General features: G+C 38.6%; 1 protein-coding gene across 5 annotated transcripts in view; it reads left to right on the plus strand.

Moving 5' to 3' along the window:
• Nucleotides 1-19,442, plus strand: part of DIAPH3 (diaphanous related formin 3) — a 485,817-nt gene that overhangs the window by 351,154 nt on the left and 115,221 nt on the right. The window lies entirely within an intron of this gene.

Here is a 19,442-nt window from a genome sequence, read left to right on the forward strand (position 1 = left end):
GGGACCCCAAGCTTAAAAGTTGGCTTGAGGTACGCCTCTAAGACTGTGCATTTTTCTTGTTTCTGTTTTGTCTAGGCCCAAAACACCCTCCCTACTTCAACATGATTTCTCCTGTCTGCTTTTGGTAAAGGTGATGTCTGTTTTGCTCTTGAATGGTGACCCAGGAGACCTGTTGGGTTACTCATAGATATCTCCTTTGCTCCCTGACATTGGTGATTCTCAGAAGTGTATTCACGTTCTTTGGTTGGACTAACTTCCTTTTCTCCCCAGCGAGTGCCCATAGGGAGTTCCTGTGCTCCTCCCACAGCTCTCAAGTCCTGGGGGGGAGGGTGCTCCTCCAGCCCTCTGGTGCCTAAGTTTATCCCTAGGCCACCTCTGAGGAGCACATGGTACATCTACATGATACTCCCCTGGATCTGCCACTCTCCTAGACCTGCTGGTTGGACACAAGATGCTTCCACTCTTGGATTCCACTCTCTGTGACTCCATGGGAAATTCTGCCTGTTAGTCCCATGTCCTTCTGGAATGAGAAGCAGTATCCTGGGATCCTACCCTGCATGGACTCTCCTCCTTTTCTATTCTTTCTCCCAGCAGATAGGGGCATCTTTTTCATTTATAACCCAAGTATGTGGTATGTATTCTCTCCTGTGTTGATAGGTTCCGTATTTGAATGGTCCTTCCGGTTTCCACATTATGGTGGAAGAAGGGAGGGTGGTCTGACATCTGAGCAGTAGTGGTCAGACCTCTGCTGGTCTTTAGAAGTCCAGAATCTTGAATTACATGGATACTGAATGAACACAGACTGAAATAAGCCAAGACACAGAGCCATGAAATTCATATTTAGACAGCAGCAAACAATGTAGCAGGCCTGGAATGATCATTGGGTAAAGCCGTGGGAAAAGGTGAAGCTAAACTGGAAGATGGGAGAGTGTGCTGTGTTTTGGATTTTTGCTTCATCCTCCAAGGGCATTGTGCAGAACGGTGATAGTGTCTTCATTTAGAGAGATGATTCTGATGGCAAAATGGCAGGTGGATTAGAGGATGTCTGGGGGGTAGAAAGACTGAGACCAGTTAGGAGACTGTTGCAGTTTTACAGGAGTTAAATGCCAAAGGCCTGAACTAGGATGTACTGAAAACAGGAAAACAGGATGGATTGGAAAAGCAATTAGCGGTAGTATCAATAGGCCTTTGTCACTGATTGGGTGTGGGGAGGCTGGGAGAAACTTTCATGACAGAGTTGATGATGCCTGTGCTAGCTTTAGGACACACTGAGTTTGCGTCTCCAATTTAAAGCCTTTTTATTTGGGGGGGTGGTAATTTTATCTGAAAGGGCCTGGCATAGGGTATGAAACACAACAACTGCACATAAATATTAGCTTCTTTCTTAGAGGAAAGAAACAAATTTCTTTGTTAAGAAAGACGGTTTAGGCATTTTACTAAATACACTAAGCAAGAATATTTAAAAATACATCATGTTAACCCATCAGGATAAGCTGGGGGCAGCCCTTGCCTGGAGTCTCACTGAGGCCTGGGATGCCAGTAAAGAGAACATGTCCCATTATCCCCTTTGAAGGAAAATGGGTCACTCCTCCTCCTTCCACTCCAGCTGATATCAGCTCAGATTCTCAGTATAGAAATTTGTTTTCATGTTTACTTACCTGGCATATTTGATGTTTTAGTATTTTGTGCTTTTTTTTTTTTTTTAAGCATTAATTACACCCTATCTGGCATAACAAAAGACAGTTCTAAGGTTCCTGTGTGATTTGCTCTCATGGTTTTAAATTTCTGACAAAGAATTTATAAAAATTGCCATTGGAATGCCTTCCTTCATTAATAGAATTATTACTGTAGTGGTGAAAAATATCCTTCCTACCAAAATGTTGCCTTCATTTAACAAATATTTATTGAAGACATATTATGTCACAGCACTATAAAATGAGCAAACATCCCTGCCCTTGTGGGCTTATATCCTGGCAGAGAAGAAAGCATTTAAGATAAATATACTATAGTGTTAGAAGTCAGTAAGTTCTGAGGAGAATAAAATAAAGCAGGGTCATGGGGATAGGAAGTGTGGGAAGGAGTGACATTTTAGATAGGGTAGTTTTTTTAATTTGCCCCAGTTCCCCGTGTTGTGGACAGTGTTGCTGTCCCCTTGGGTGACAAACAGCACGATATAGTGCTGAGTGCCCCAACCTAAAGGCCAGCATGACCAGGTTTCCAGCCCTGGCTCTGCCAGCAGCTCAGCGACAGCGAGCAGGCCAGTTAGCTTCCCAGAACAAAAGTCTTCTCATCCATAAGATAAGGTTCCTTTTGACTCTGAAATCTCATTTATATTCTGCAAATTAATTGTTTTTATACATTTATTTATTTATCTATTTATTTATTTATTTACTGGCTGTGTTGGGTCTTCATTGCCATGTGCGGGCTTTCTCTAGTTGTGGTGAGCGGGGTCTCCTCTTTGTCGTGTGCATGGGTTTCTCATTGTGGTGGCTTCTCTTGTTGCGGAGCACCGGCTCTAGACCCGTGGGCTTCAGTAGTTGCAGCACGTGGGCTCAGTAGTTGTGGCTTGCAGGGTCTAGAGTGCAGGCTCAGTAGTTGTGGCGCACGGGCTTTGTTGCTCCGCGGCATGTGGGATCTTCCTGGCCCAGGGTTCAAACCCGTGTCCCCTGCATTGGCAGGCGGATTCTTAACCACTGAGCCACCAGGGAAGTCCCTATATTCTGCAAATTAATTTTTAAGTAAAAAATTTGCTGTGTTAGAACCCAAACAATCAAAATTCCTTTAGTTCTGCACTCAGTGATCCTATAACACTGTCCTTTATTAAAATACAAACTCTAGTACAATAATACCCTTTTCATTTGGCAGTAAATAGGAGTCTTTCTCCATGTGCAGTGCATTGTTTTTGTTTTGCTTTCCATTTGGTTATAGGACAAATGTGTTTGAAAGTTAACCTGTTCAGAGTGTTTTCCCCACTGTTTTGATCAGTAAAAGAGAGATGAGTTTAGGAAAAGTTACTGATATGGGGAACTTAGGGAAATACATATGTATGCAGATACATACATATGTATATGGACAGATCTTTTCAGTAATGAGTTGTCTCACGTCAGTTACTAGTTTGTTTCTATACTACCTTAATTTTCTGAATGGAATGTGTTTGGTATGTATATAGAACAGAAATGAAAATGCCGTTTATTATAGAATTGGTTGACCTTTTGACAAATTGACATCTTCTCATTTTCCCTGACAAATACTCGATCAGCACTTCAGTCTATTAAGAGCAGCGCTCATTAACATGCATAAACTAGCAGCCCAATCTATTTATAATGCATCTTTAATAGGTGACTTATACAGCATAGTGTAGGTCCTTAGTCTTGTAATAAAGTGTAGAGTGGCCTCCAGTGATCAGCAAGTTCCTAGATCAATTTAACCTGGATAAAATCTTTATCCGTAACAACTGTCATTAGGAATGACTAACATTTCACTAATTAGCCCACCATTTACAACCCATAAGCTTCTCACAGATGGTGAATGTTTATAAACACCCACAGATGTGTGCACAGCTGACTCCCAGTTATCCGCTGGAGTAGGGGCCATAGATAATTTAGATTCGCTTACAATACAAACCCCTCATTTTAGCTAGTTTCAAGCTCCTTTCTCGTTGGACTTTTTACCACAGCTGTTAATGAAGTAGCAAATTAACTAATCTAATTTCAACTTCTCTTATTGATGCATATAACCCCTGGTGAAAGCACTAATATGTATAAATGTGGTCACAAGGTGGCTGGCAAGAGGATGAAAATAGGAAGTTCAGGCTTAGATACATATATGGAGCCATGGAAAATCGTTCATATACGATTGTAGCTGTGAGTCTAGTAAGAGGTTTCAAGTTGTGAAAGCACAGCAAACCTCCCACTTCGACAGTGTTATACCTAAACTCACAGGAGTAGGAGAGAATATGTTCTTAAATTTGAGAAAAAGGAAAGGACACCATTTCCCTTTCCCATTAGGCAGTCTGATCCTGTGTTAATTGTTTCTTTTCTGATAACTCTTTCTGTAATTTGGTCTCAAGTTTTCATTGTAACGTCAGCCTATTTACTGTCTGGTGCTGAATGAAGATGAGGAGATGTAAACATGATAACTTGAGTACCATGAAGTGATTTATTTCTCTTATGTTCTTCAGCCTAAAGAGTTTTCGATCTTGCTCTTCTCTTGTAGGTTCTTAGTCTGAAACTTTCATCATTCTCCTTTGTACACTGGCCTGTATTTTACTAGTCCAGGCAAGTTTAAAGGCATTGTTTGAGCACACCAACAGCCAGGAGTCGTGTGGAGATAACTGAGGTCCACAGACCATTTACAGAATAAGACGTGAAGCAACCATTTTGCTTCCCAGTGACCTACAGGATGTGCACTGTGTCTTCAGACTGAGGCATTCATAAGTTAGTACAAGTTGTTTCCCAGACTTTCCTTACTCGAGAAACATTGCTTTATTTTACCTTATTAAAGAAGAAAATTAATCATTTCATAATAGCATGTTAGAAATATCCGGGACTTCCCTGGTGGCGCAGTGGTTAAGAATCTGCCTGCCAATGCAGGGGACACAGGTTCAATCCCTGCTCTGGGAAGATCCCACATGCTGTGGAGCAACTAAGCCCATGCACCACAACTACTGAGCCTGTGCTCTAGAGCCCGTGAGACACAACTAGTGAACCCACGTGCCGCAGCTACTGAAGCCCTTGCACCTAGAGCCTGTGCTTCGCAACAGGATAAGCCACTGCAATGAGAAGCCTGCGCACCACAATGAAGAGTAGCCACCGAATTGCCACAACTAGAGAAAGCCTGCGCTTAGCAACAAAGACCCAATGCAGCCAATAAATAAAATACATTTTAAACATATTAAAAAAAAAGAAATAACCAAAGGTGTTTAAAGAAGAAATTTTATAATGGATTAGATGGTGGTCAAAATTACTGTCAAGAACATGAAACGTAGAAGAATGTGGCACTGAGGAAAGAAATGTTGTGCCACTGGAGCTATCCAATAGATCTGTAATTTTTCAGATAAATGATACATTAGTTTTTGTTGTTTTTTCAAAAAACAAAATTATTGAATTTGTAAATGCTAACAGATTCTGTAAGAATCTTATTGGATGTTTCCACAGTAAGAAAAGTGACTGGGAACTCTGTGCTTTGAGGCAGAGAGATCCATCTATGTATACTTGCCTTCAGCAGCTGCCATCCGACTTTAACAGGTGGTGCCAGTCACTGAGATAGGGAACACCAGGAGGAGACGAAGTGTGGGGGAAATGGGGATGAAGTATCTGTAGGACACCCGAGTCACCCTGTCTAGTGAATGATTGGGTACGGTCTAGGGTAACCAACCTATCCTGATCTGCCTGAGACTTTCCCAGTTTCAGCACTGAAAGCCCTGTATTCCAGGAAACCCCTTAGTCTTTAGCAAATGGGGATTGTTGGTCACTGTAGTCGGAGCTCAGGAGTAGAGCTTGTGCTGTTGTTGGAAACTTGGAGTTCTCAATATGCAAAGCTGTGGGAGTTACTAAAATGCCAGTGGAGAGTGTGAGGAATGGTGTAGGTGCAGGCAGAGGAAGAGGAGCCAGAAAGAGAGTGTGAGAAAGAGCCACCATGGAGGTGGGAGGAGAGCTATAAAATTCTGGTATCATGAAGCCCAGGGAAGAGACCATCTCAGAGGAGAAGGGGTAGTCAATATTGTCATTTGCTGCCAAGAGATCATTGAATAAACAGACTGACAGGACAGCAGGACAGAGTACAGAGGATAAAATATCAGCACAGGTGGAGGAAATTGTCTTGGAAAGTGACATGCTCTGCTCATGTGATGAGTAGGAAGGAGGGAAAGCCCAGGTGCAGATACATTTGTAGATTTGATGGTAAATAGTTAAGGGTTTTTTCATCAAGTAGTTTCCATTTTATGTCTGAAATAGAGCAAGTCCTCTGCTGAGGAAGGGTAGTTGGCTGAAACAGCCCCTATCAGGGAGTGGGAGTGAGAGCCTCCAGGTAAAACATAGGTGGAGTGTTGGGTAGTACTAAGAATCCAGTTGAGGTTGGCAACTGTGATTATGTACCAGCCCTGATCCTGCAGTATCATTTTTCACCATGATTATTCAGCAGCTGGTGTATAGTGCCAAGAAGATAGAATTTTCAGTTCATTTAAGTTTTACCAGGAGTCTGTGAAAGGACCCTAATGGAGGAGGAAAGTAAGATAATGACTGGTGAGCTGTGGTCAGAGCGATGAACCACAGATAGGCAAGGAAAGGAAGTCAGTGGGGCCAGGGCGTTGGAGATTTCCATGGATAGAGTAGATGACTGGGGGGCGGGGCGGAGTAGAGAAAGAGAGAGGAGGGGAGGAGGAAGACGGAGACAGATAAAGGTAGAGAAAATGAGGAGAGATGGCTTAAATGAATTCAAATTAATAGAAATAAAATAGTTGTGGGTGGTAGCAAAGTTCAGATTATGGTTGTGAGAGTGGGTAATTGAAAGTAGGGAGAAAAGATTGGTCCCTGGAGATGAGGGAGGTCAAGGAACTCATTTGCTATCGGATTAGTAGTTCACATGGAGTCGAATTCATGCAGGATGATGGCAAGACTTGGCTGAAAGTGGAAGACTGAGTCGGGTGACAAAATCAGATGACAAAGAAGTAAGAGAGGGTGAGCAGTGTCTCCTAGAAGAGGGCAGGAAGATCATCTCTCCAGTTTTCTGGTAGCAGTGAAAGGAGTGTTCATTGAAGACATCAAGGTAGTAGAGAAGTTGCTTATGTTAATAAATACTGGAAGAAATAGAGATCAGAAGCGACTAAGCACTTAGACGTGGTGACTGAGAATGACAGTGATAGGGTTTGGCCTCAAGGTTTTAATCCAGCTGTAGCAGTTGTCCAGTAGGTGGCTTGTAGGGAGGCACCAGGAGGCCACTGCAGACTGGACTGATTCTAGTATGTCCAGATACTCCTGGTCCTGGGAGAAGGAAGATGTCTCTGACGTTTCCCTATAAGGAAGGAATCATCAGTGACCTGCATCTCGTTTGTCACCTGGTTCTGGAGAAAGACATCTGGCTCCCAGTGAATTTGGGGAACCTAATCTGCGCTTGCTGGTTGAGTTCCCAGCTGTGAAAGCCGCTGTCTCTGTGCCTTGAGGCATTTCTTAAAACAACTCTAAGTACAGCTAGGCAAAGCTGAGGATCTAAGTACTTCTCAGTTATCACACAACACAGATACAGAGTATTAAGAGGATCACAGTATCAGAGTATCACAATACAGAGGGTCAAGAAAAGTCAGTATTATGGAAAGAATGTCAGCTTTAGAATCAAAAGATATGGTTTAAACCTCCCATTTGCTACCACCTGTTTTGGGGCTTTTGGTGCATTACTTAACTTCTGCGAGCTTCAGGTTCCCAGCTTTAAAATGGATCAGGTAGTAGCTACCTTGCAGGGCTGGAGTGAGACTTAAATCAGAAAATGTGGGTAAAATGCTCCACACAGATCCTAGTACATGGGCATTCAATGATTCATATATCTAACTCACATTTAGTTTATGTTCTTTTTGTTATGCATTCTTTCTTTTCTAAATAAAATTGTTCTCAGACTTACTTAATATCAGTTTTTATTTGGGGGCTTCTGTATTCATTTTGTCAGTTTTTTGCAGTCGAGGGGAAAATCTTCCATTGTTCTCTTGCGAGAGTTTAGCACATTTTTGCCTCCAGTTTCTTTGCACTTGTTAAGGAGTTCATCAAAAGTTCAGTTGTCTCCCATTTTTATTTCTTTTCTGTGTTATTTGCTTTCTCAAAGCATATGTCAGTTCCTTTTCTTCCTCACTTTCCACTCATTCAGACTTACCTTATTGTCTTTGCTGACTTCCTTTCTTTCAAAAATATGTTGCTATTACCCTGATTAGGATTTTAAAATATCTTCAGTTTGTAATATTAATGCCACAATTCCTACATCTGATTGGGGAAGGAATACTGTATTTGTACAGAATAAATCTGTATTTTCCTTTGAAATTAACTGAAAAATTAATGAATACTTAATACTTTGAACCACAAATTGATATTTGAAATGAACCTAGAACTTGAATCTAGTGAAATTACTTTGGGCAAGATTGGCAATAGTGAGGTGGCATTTAACTAAGAACATTCTTGGCACACAAAATACTAATACATAAATTTCCACTGTTTACTGTGCTATCTATAGGGTCATATGTTTTAAAGTACAAATAAAACCTGTCTTCAGAAATTTAAGTGCAAATATAAGTACAGGCACCAAAGAATAACCCCTGAAATCATGACTGGGTTGCTGTAGCTATATCTCTAACCTACTGCCTCTATATTAAGCAATTTCATAGCACTTTGCTTTCTTTTTTGGAATATTCGTCATATAGGTAGTCACGAATTATGTCTTTACATTGCCCTTAGACTGTAGGTCCCATGAGAACAGGACAGGGGCTGGTTTTAGTACCTGCCACATATTCCTTAGTGCATATTTGTAGGATTGAATGAACTACAGACTTTATAGTTTTATATTTCTGACTACTTCTTGGACAAAGTTTGATTTTTCTGCCAGCACCTCAAAATCAGTTCATCTAAAGCCTAACTTATCACGTTCCACATAAAACCTGATCTTTATGTTCTCATTTTGGGTTAATGATACCACCATTTTCCCAGTCACCCAGGCTTGGCGCCTTCACACTGTGCCAGCTTTAATCATGGTGAAGGCCAATTTTGATTATTTCACACCTCTCAAAAACATTCTATGGCAGTTCTTCAGCCTTGAATCCAAGCTCCCTCAGCCTCCCTTCCTGACCTTATTTTCCCCTTCTTCCAATGTGCACCATATGCTGCTGTCAGAGCTTGACTGGTGGTTCCCTCTGGGCCCCATTCACTGTTCGAGGTAACTGCTAGTTGAGAGTGGCCCCTCACGGCCTCAAGTACGTTTGTCCCAGCTTCTCTTGAAAGAAAATTCCTGTGAAGTCACTTCTATTCCCTAGCTTAGCCTCCCCTTGATTCTTGGTATTGAATTTAAGCATTTTTATTTTCTTTATCTGAAATCATTTCATTCTTTGCTCAAAAATTTTGAGGCACAAAGCCATTGAAAAGTCTTTTTCAAAATTTTCTAAAATTTGAAATATTAAAATAAATTAAAAATATATCCTGATATATTTTCAACAGGAAGTAAACAGTTGTCAAACTTAAGCACTGTCAGATGTCTCTCTCAGAGTGAAATGAAGCTCTTGTGGGTAGCAAGTTAAGCTTCTACTTAGAATGGTGGTGTTTTGCCATGTAATTAACCTTTTCATCTCTGGGTTACTCTGTGATTATACGGTCACGGGTGTTCGCTGTGTGTGAGAGTCACATCTTGTTAAATGTCATTATCATTTCACATCTACATATGTATTTACGTAGATACATTATTTTTCCTCTGACACTGTGCTTCTGCATCTGATAGCCTCTGTTCAGCACCCTCGACCCTATACAGCACACAAGGACAACTTTGGCAACGTTCTTTTTGCCAGGGAGTCAATACTGATTTTAAATTTTGTTTTCTTTAGTAGTTGTTAAAATAGGTCACTCTGAACAAGCTAATCAGAGTTGGTCACTTCAATACTTAGATGGGAGATATTTTAACAAACATTTAACAGAAAGAATGTGGTGGAGTAATTGCTGAGCAGGAACTGAGGAAATGTATCCTCTGCTTTGTAGCTAATAGCTGTCAGTGATTATAGAAAGGTCTGTACTCAGTGTCCTCATTGATAAGTGATTGGCTTTTTCTCTTAGTATGTTTTGGATATGGTCCATATCAACAATTTAAATATGCTTCATTATTTTTTCTCATCTCAGCGTATTTTAGTATACGAATGTCATAGTTTATTAAGTCTGTCTCTTGCAGATGGGCATTTAGGGTGCTTTCAATCTCTTGTTATAAACAACATTGTAATGAACATCCTTGTGCATATGCCCTTGTACTCATGAGTTATCAGTAAGATAATTTTCTTAGAAAAAATTATTTTGTCACATAATATGTGCAATTTTATTTCTGATGCAGATTGCCAAATTGCATTCCAAAGAGGTTGCATGAGTTTTATATTTCCACCCATAGTGTGTGGAATGATCTATTTTCTGACCTTTACCAATTATCCTCAGTTGTTATTATTGCCGTGCTGTTAAGTGAAAAATGATCTCTCACTGATGTACTTGGAAAATCTTTCATTATGAATGACGTTGAGGATTATATCCTCTATATAAAAGCCCTATTTGTCTTTATGATGGGTTTCCTGAACTTATTATTTGCTTGATTTTTTATTTTTCTTATTGAATTGTTGATTTTTTTTTTTTGTTAACTGAGTCATAAGGTTCTTTATTTCAAGAAGATCAGTTTTAGGGCGTACCTGTTTTCAAATATTTTTTCCTAGTTTCTCCTTTCATTATTTATGTGCAGACATTGTTCTTATTATTTTTGTGATTTGTGGGCATTTATTATAGTACAAACTATATGAAATTTGGTTATGCAGATTTTTCCTGGGAAGATCTTCCCATTTCAGAACTAATGAAAAATATACTTTTCTATACTGTCTGCTATACTTTGCAATTTAATTTTTTAATGTTGAAATATTTGATCCACTTGGGATTTATCTTGGTGTAAGTAGCAGGGTGGAATCCAAATAAACTACCATCACACAGTAGTTATTGAACCTTTCTTATCTTCTACTGATATGAAATGCCACACTTATCATGAATCATGAATTTAGTTTTTGTATTCATTGTGAAATTCAATCATGAATTTCGTTTCAATACTCAATATGAATTGCCAAGAGCGGTATATACTATACATTGTTTTCCAAGCTTATTTGACCACAGAGCCACCTGCTTCCCCCACAATACATGCACACACACACACACACACACACACACACACACACACAGAAATTCTCATGGGACTAGCGTTCTGTGGTACACACTTTGGGAAATTCTGTCAGTCTTATTGAAGTTGTGTTTTGGTAGGTTTTTTTTTTAATATTGGATGTCTATTTAATACAACCCAACTAACTTTTTGCTGTAATATTTTGTAATGACAAACTCATTCATTGATTATATGGTTTCTTTAAATCTTGTGCCTTAAGTGTGTTTATATTCCAAAAGTGGTTATGCACTTTTTATTTGAGAGGAGAATTAAATGAGCATACAAGTAACTTATTTTTCTGGAATTTTGTCAATTTTTTATATTAGTTTTTAAAATGAAAGAACTTTTGTAAAAAATTCCAGAAAAAGGTAAATTAGATATCTTCATGAGTTAAACTAAATGACTGTGATGCCAAAATCATTTTCTTACAACAGAATCTAGATCATAAGAAACTTGGAAATTAAAAGTTAATAACAATACACTTTGATTTATAATAGTATATTTATATTACTATTTTTTCCTGGTTGTTTATATAATTAAAATAGAACCATGCTTTATACGTGACATCCAGTAATGGATTTTTTTTTTTTTGAGACTGGAGAGTTCATATGAGAAAAATTCTTTAATTTACAAATATCTCTATAACTCTCATGAAATAATTTAGATTCCAATCTGAATACAATGTAATAAATAGTATAATAATTATGGTTTACGCATTCAAATGTATCTGCAAAATATTTTTCATTCAAGCTTTGAAAAATATAGCCTTATATTTTATCCAGAGCAACTAAAAAATGGCCCTGTGGTCTGTGCTCAGAGTTTCGATGACTGTCACAGGTCCCAGCATATTCAAGGTAGCAACATGTGATGGTAGCCACAGCTGTCACAGCTCCAAGATAGGAGGAATGGAGAGGGAGGTTATCAACATCTACCTCTTCTGTTTCTAGCAACACCATACAGGCGATCACTTACGCTGTATCAGTCAGAAATGCATCATGGGGCCACCCTCAGCTTCACTACAAGGCTGCTTTGGAAAATGAGGTTTTAACTTTCCCAGCCTCTGTAGTGGAAGCAGACAAAGAGAGGGTAGGGAGTGGTTGTGCTGCATTGGTAATACGTTGTGTTCCATTCAGCAGTGTGCACCATATTAGTGAATAAGAACAGTCATCATAATATTAAAAATAATAGTAGTACTTATTGAAGCCTTACCACATGTGAGGCATTATCCTAAGCTCTTTACATATATTAGCTCACTTAATCCTCATGACAGCCTTTTGAGGTGCATACTGTTATTATCGCCATCTTATAGATGAGGAAATAGGGAAGCACAAGATGGTCTTTAAGGGGCACACAGCTGGTAAGAGCCAAGATTTAAGCCCAACACTTTGGCTCCTTGACTTTGCTTGTAATTTTTTTGGGGAAAAAGAAAAACAAACTTCATTCTTGTAAAAGATTCTAAATGTTTCCTTCTAACTTGTAACAGGAAATATATTTAATTCAGGATGCAAATAATGAAGAATAGTGAGTAAAACCAGAAATATTAAAGTATTGGGTTTTTAAATATAAAATTCCACTTCTCATGGTTGAGCCAGTCATTTAATTATAGTATAAGAGAGAACTATTCTGATTATCATTTTATCAGTTAAATCCCAATGAAAATTGGCTTTCTAACTCCCTTGACTCAGATACATTTTAAGTTTCACATCTAGATTAAGACACATTCGAAGACATTGTTTTAAGTTACTCCTGTCTTTTTTGCTGTCTAGGTTAAGTAGTATTTTGAGCTTTGTTCTAGATGGTTGAAGACTGAACTAGGTTACCAAGTAAAGAAAATACAGCCTGGTTCCCAGGAGGTCTTATAACTAGCAGCATGAACAATAAATTCATGTAATTTTGTTGGGGCAACTGTCTTGTGTTTCTTTTAGGAAGATTTGGGTTAAACTCTGAGCCTCTGAGTTTTGAGCATCAGCTGCACACTTTCAACAATTATTTGGAGAAACTGAGCTTTCCTTCCCTATCCTTATGCCAAATTCCAGGTGGTTATTATATCTCTCACTACTACTGAGGTCGTATCAAATGTGGTGAGACTTAAAGAAGGTGTGCCAGAGACTGTGGGAGTCAAAAGGGGAGCTCTGGAAGCACACGCAAAGTGAAGGCGATGGAAAACGGTCGTGGACTGCGAACCGTCGGTTCTTCCTAAAATCCCCTTTGCATATTAGCTTGCCTTGTGGCTTCCCCTCAGCTCGCATTTCTTATATCTACACACACCCTTCCGAACAGAGCTCATGCTCTACCATACTAAGGACCACAGCAAAGACGAACTGTTATTAAGTTCTTGTGATGTAACTGCTAAACGTTACACATAATTTATCTCCTTTTAATCCTCCCAATAATCTTGTGAAGTAGGTGGTATTATTAGTCACACATTAAAGTTGAGGAACAAAGAATGCAGGTTAGTAAGGTTGGATAATTTGCCCAAAGTCACACTGATTTCTAATTGGAAAGCCAGAATTTAGATGCAAGTTGTCTAAATTCAAAACTTGTGTTGGCTACCATTTCACTATGCTTATGTTCTTTTCTGTCGCTTTGAGTATGACCAATATGCTTCTAAGTTCAACCTATTAGTATAACCAGTTCCTCTCCCCCAAGTTTTAAATCTCTGAAACCATCAGCCTTCTAGACACCTTTAATCACCTGAAGTTGGATATCTCATGATCATCTCAACTTAACATATCCAAACTGAATTCTCTTGGCTCAGCCCCATTCTACCATGAAACAAAAATAGTTTAGTACTTGGTGAATAATAGCAACATATATCTAATTGGCTGAACCGGATACTTGGATATTAGCCTCAACTTCATTTTTAATGCTCATATCCAACATTTTTCTGTTCTTCCTCCATTCTCTTTTCCTTTTTCACCGCTTCTGTTCTTTACCTGGTTCCCTCAATCGTATTTTGCCTGGATTTAAATTACGAGACCTGCCTTTTCCTTACTTTCCTTGCCCTTTGTCTTGTCTCTTCTCAGAGTGATCTTCCTAACGTGAAAATCTGACCGTGTTAGTTCTTCACTTAAAACGAGTTAACAGCTCCCTTAATGATAAACCCCAAACTCCACAGCCTGGCATGTTCAGCGCTTGGTGAGTTGGCCCCTACCTGCTTCCTCAGCATCACCTCTCAGCAGCCCCTCCCCCTGCCCTCCATTCCTGCAGGCACAGGAGTTCTCCCAAGTGTTTCATGTCCCCTGTACAGCTGTTCTGGGCACTCTGCAGGGCCTGCCCTCTTCAGGAAGCGCTGGCAAATGTAAAGACTTCTTTAAGTCTTAGGTCTCCAGGAGGCCTTCTATGACGGCTGTCCCTTCTCCCTCTGCCCTATGCCAGGTGTCCTTCCTGGGTGGAGATCTCCATCACAATACTCATCATTGTGTATTGGACCACTTCTTACCTGTCTTCTTCCCCTTGTCATAGGAAAGCACGTTTAGGTCAAGAAGCAACCTCTTTCTCTCCTCTTTCTCCTTCTCAATTGCCTCTACCTGTCAGGAGTTTTTTTGTTTCTTTGTATTTATCCATGTGATTTCTGTAGATTCCTAAATGAAATACAGTTGGCTTATAGCAAAATAAAATACCCTCTCCTTCACCCTCTCAATTCCCTCCCACTTCCCAGAGGTAACCAATTTTAATTCTTAGGGTTTTGTTTTTTTTTTCTCATATTTACCTCTTCCTTATTTCTAGATAATATACTTAGACTATTATTTGTCAGGTTTTCATTTTATTTTATTTTATTTTATTTTATTTTATTTTATTTTATTTATTTATTTTTTTTAGGTTTTCATTTTAGAGATTGAGTTCCTAAGTGGTTGAAGGTTTAGTTCCCTTATGCCTCTTCTCCACTTACACTTCCCTCATATACCCCTTCACCTTTGCCTCTACTGTCTCACGTTATAATTGTATCATACTTGATGGTTAAAAGAATAGCCAGTGTTTATGATAGTGCAATGGTGTAAATATTCCTCACCCCTCCAGTTAGTATTCCATGATTGCTTCCTATTGGACAACAATATTATTTCTAGGTTTATACTAATAGTTTGTTTTTTTAATTTGCTTGGTATTTGTGTATAGCTGTCACTGTTGTATCCAAACTCTCTTATAGGTCTGTGAAGTAAAGAACAATCATTTTTGCAAATGGTCCAACCCAGCAGATTTGCTTTTAGTTTCTCCTATAGCCCAGTTGTCTCCCGTGTGATCTCCTTAGCAGATCCCTCCCCTGCTGTCCCCACATCCTCTTGATACTCCTTTAGAAATATCTCATCCCTAACTCTCCCTTCTCCTTTTCCCTTGACACTGTGTGAGTTTTTAAAATACGATTTATAAATTAAACAAGGTGATGTGTTATTCAAACAAAGCACAGCTTTCACTATTGCAGTTAGTCTTTATTTAAAGGAGTTTTCACAGCAAGAGAGAGGCTGTAAATATTTTGAATATCAATTGACTTGTAGTTAAAGAAACTGAATTCTAGTCTACAATAAAAATGGCTAATTTTTATTTCTCTGGTTTGTATTAGAATAATGTAAATATGAGTCATTTAAATACTTTATTATACCTCACTTTTGTTTTTATTTATAACTTTTTCCTTTGTACCTGCTATTTCTTCTGCCAGGTATGCTGTTCCCTCCTCAGTCCCTGCCATGGCCAGCTCCTGCTTGTCTGCCAGGTCATAAATCACCAGGAAAACTTACATCTCTGATAGAACCCTCCATACCTAGCATACTTTTCTGCTTCTGGAGAGCTGAAAACATTTCATGTTAATTCTTGGGACCTAGGTGTCCTTCATGCCTGGTAACGTTCTGGCACATCATAGCCCTCAGTAAACATGTGTCAAGTGAATATTCTGAATGCATTTTCAGCATTTGGAAAAACATCTGCATTTTAGGTCTCCATCTTTCACATTGAATTATTTTAAGAGTCTGCTTGTATTTTTGATCAGTGCTTCCCTTAGAAATGATGTTATTCAAGGGCATAATCAAATATGCTATAAAAGAGTTGTTTAATTTATAATGTATCTAAAACAGTGCTGAAAACATAATCAGATATTACATAAACTTCCTATAGTGCACTGTGGAGTTCATTTATGAATTTATTCCCTGCATTTTTATATCACCTAGCAATTCACCAAGTGCTTTCATTTGTATGATCTCATGTGATCCTCTTCTGAACCCTAGACAGGTGTTATCTCTATTACACATGTCAGGAATGATTATGTAGCCAGTTGACAGCTCAGACTAGAATATAGGTTTTCTTACTCCGATACTGTATCCTTTCCATTATGGGAGTGGGGAATGAAGGCCAAGCAAAGCCATCAGCTCTGGGGAACAAGACCAGGGATAGAAGTTCCAGGTAGAGAGTAAAGGATGGGAGAGAGAATGTTTATGGAGAATCACAGGCAGTTGCCTTGAGCTGAAGAACGGGTTGTGATGTTGGAAGTCAGAGGTAAGATTTAAAAAGCAGTCACAGTCAGTGTCAGGGCCAAGTGAAAGAGTTGGGACTTTTTTTTTTTTGTGGGAAGTGAGTGATATTGAAAATTTGGGACTGGGGAATCATAATTCTGCTTAAGTGCTATATGGGATTAGTTAGAATTAGGGAGAAACTAGAAGCAACATCATTTTAGGCAACTCATGCCATATTTCAGGTGAAAAATAAGTCAGTTCTGGACCACCAGCATTAAGTTTAGTCAGAAAGGAAACAGTGGATCGCTTCTTGAGATACTGGCATGTGCATGAACAAGGCTTGGCAACTGAACGGGTGTGTGAGACCAGGGAAGGGAGGGAACAAAGCTGTGTTGTTTACAGTGGTGGTGGGAATGTGAGCCAGCTCATCCCCTCCCCGCTCTGGCCTTTATTCTTCTGTATGGTGACTCCTTCCAGCTGACCACATTAGTGCTTCATTTGTTACACAGTCAATGTACATTAATGAACACGTTCTTTGCTAGGTATTAAAGAGAAATGAAAACCACAATCCCTGCTCTTGACGAACTCATAGTCTTGTGGTAGCAACCATCAAGTAAACAGTATTGTAAAGCATTTACAATATTGTAAAGCTATGTGTACCACAAGCCATTAGGGCACAGAAGGGCACCCACTTTAGCCTGTATAGGTCAGGAAAGAATTCTTAGTTGTCTATCTTGAAGGAGAAGAAGGAGTTAGCTTGGTGAAGAAGCTGGGAAGGATGTTCTGTGTAGACAGAGCAGTATGATCAAAGCCATGAAATTGAGGACATGGAACTGTGGTTAGTTGTCTAGTGAGCCTGAATATGTCGGCATCTATCTCCTGAAAACAATGGCATGATCCAACCAGACCGTAATATAATTATCACACTCAGATAACTAACATTGGTACAGTATAATTATTTAATACCCAACACATTTTAAAATTTGTCTAATTATTCCAATAATGTCATTTATGACTTTTTTACAAAATTCAGGAGCTAATCAGAGATTGTGTGTTGCATATAGTTGTCATGTCTCTTTAATCTCCAACTCAGAATGCTGCTTCCCTAACCTTTTCTTCTCTTTTTGTCTTTCTTAGTCTTTCATGATATTGATGATTTTTAAGAACCCAGACCAGTTCTTTCACAGAATGTCCCTCACTTTGGATCTATAAGATTGTTTCCTTACATTTAGATGCAGGTTAAATAATTTTACACAGGTTATATTGTGTCCATCTCAGGGCATCGCTTCAGGAGACAGTTGTTGTCCATGTACACCATAACTGGTGATGTCAAATTTGATTATTTGGGTAAGGTGATAACTGCAAGATTTCTCTATACCATGTTCCTCCATAACCTTACATACAATGGTTTTTGTAACCATTGATGATTTCTGCCTAGCTAATTCTTACTGTGTGAGTTGTAATATGGTGAATTTTCTGTTTCCTTCATATATCTCTTTATATGAATGGAACTCAGTCCTCTTTGTATCTTTGACATCTATTAGTTGACATTCTTATTTAAAGTAAAGCTTTTTCTTTGCCTGTATTTAATAAATTTTTAAATTTTCAGTATCAGTATGGATGCATGATTCTTTTTTCCAGTGTGTAATAATTCACTCCCATCATTACCCGTTCAGTGCTCAAGTTGTCCTAAATTTGGCCAAGGCTGTCCTTCAGTCTGGCTCCTCTGCCCTTTTGATACATCCCTATCTGTCTTTGAGCACTTTCTTATTTTCTGGCATAACAGTATTTTCCTGACTCATTTCATACTTTCTTGATCTCAGCCCTAGAATAAGCCATTCTTCTAAGTAGTCCAGTTCCTATTAGTGAGTAATAATATTTAGTAACCAAGATCTGAGGGCCAGGTGTGCTCATTGCTACTGTAGTGTCATTATTTCTAGGCTCTTTTGGGCCATGAAGCTAAAAAAAAAGTATTTTTTTAAAAGCTTGAGCTTATATGTACCTTTAGATCCAATCCAGCACTTCATGGTTCTTCCTCTCCTCCTCCCACTGCATATTTCTATTTCCCTTCCCACAGCGAGCATCCCTGTTGCCAGCAGCATCAACATGTTTACCCATCTGCTCAGGCTTATAATGCACATGTAATAGTTTCACAATCACTACATCAGTACCACTACCAAAAGCAAACTTACTAAGGAAAGTTCAATGTTTCCTTTTACTAATGAAATATATTCACAAGCTTAAATATTTAGCTTTACCTGCAATTCTTTTTAGGGAAAATATAATTGAGTTTAAGAGTAAATTTTCAAAGATGGCTAGATAGTTACCAATTAAAGGGTCTGAAATATTTAATGTATTTTAATTAAAATAACCATCAAGCCACTTTAGAATTAAATTTACATGTAAGTTAACAACCTCCAAATATTGTTTCTTACCCACCTATTTTTGGATTACACTGTACTTTTCTAAAAATGAAACAGAACCAGATTGAAAAGGGCCAATACATGTTTATATTTATGTATCTGTTTATAAACTGTAAATGAGTGTGTTATTTGTACTCTACTGCATTCGTTTGTCATCTGTTCCCTTATAAAAGGATTGTGTTTCAAAAAAAGAAATAAATCCAGAGGAAAATAGTTTTCTAGTACTTTAGACATGACTGTATATCAGCCATATAATTTCATAGAGAATGCCTGAAAATAACTTCTCTCTAAGGGACAAAACAAAAATCTTTGGCATTTCCATGAATTTAGGTTGAGCCAGTAATTTCTTTGAAGCTTTTTTTTTTAACCACTTCCTTGATATAACATTTAGCACTGACAACTATAAAATAGCTATAGATTATTATAACTGGGTCGCGAGAATTGGCTCTATAATGACATGTTCATCAATTATATACAGAATATCAGTTTAAACCAATCATAATGTGATACAATCCTTTAGATTTCTGAGAGCCTCTTTTGTCTATTTTTCATTACAGAAGACAAACTTTTCATACATTCTGTAAAAGTTTGTAGTAATTGTTGTGTGTTACCTAAAGTCTGGGGACAATTATCCTCTGATATGAAGAAATCAGTTGTTGGGAGC

Source organism: Hippopotamus amphibius, chromosome 14 (assembly GCF_030028045.1).
Source record: "Hippopotamus amphibius kiboko isolate mHipAmp2 chromosome 14, mHipAmp2.hap2, whole genome shotgun sequence".
Classification (NCBI taxonomy): Eukaryota; Metazoa; Chordata; class Mammalia; order Artiodactyla; family Hippopotamidae; genus Hippopotamus; species Hippopotamus amphibius.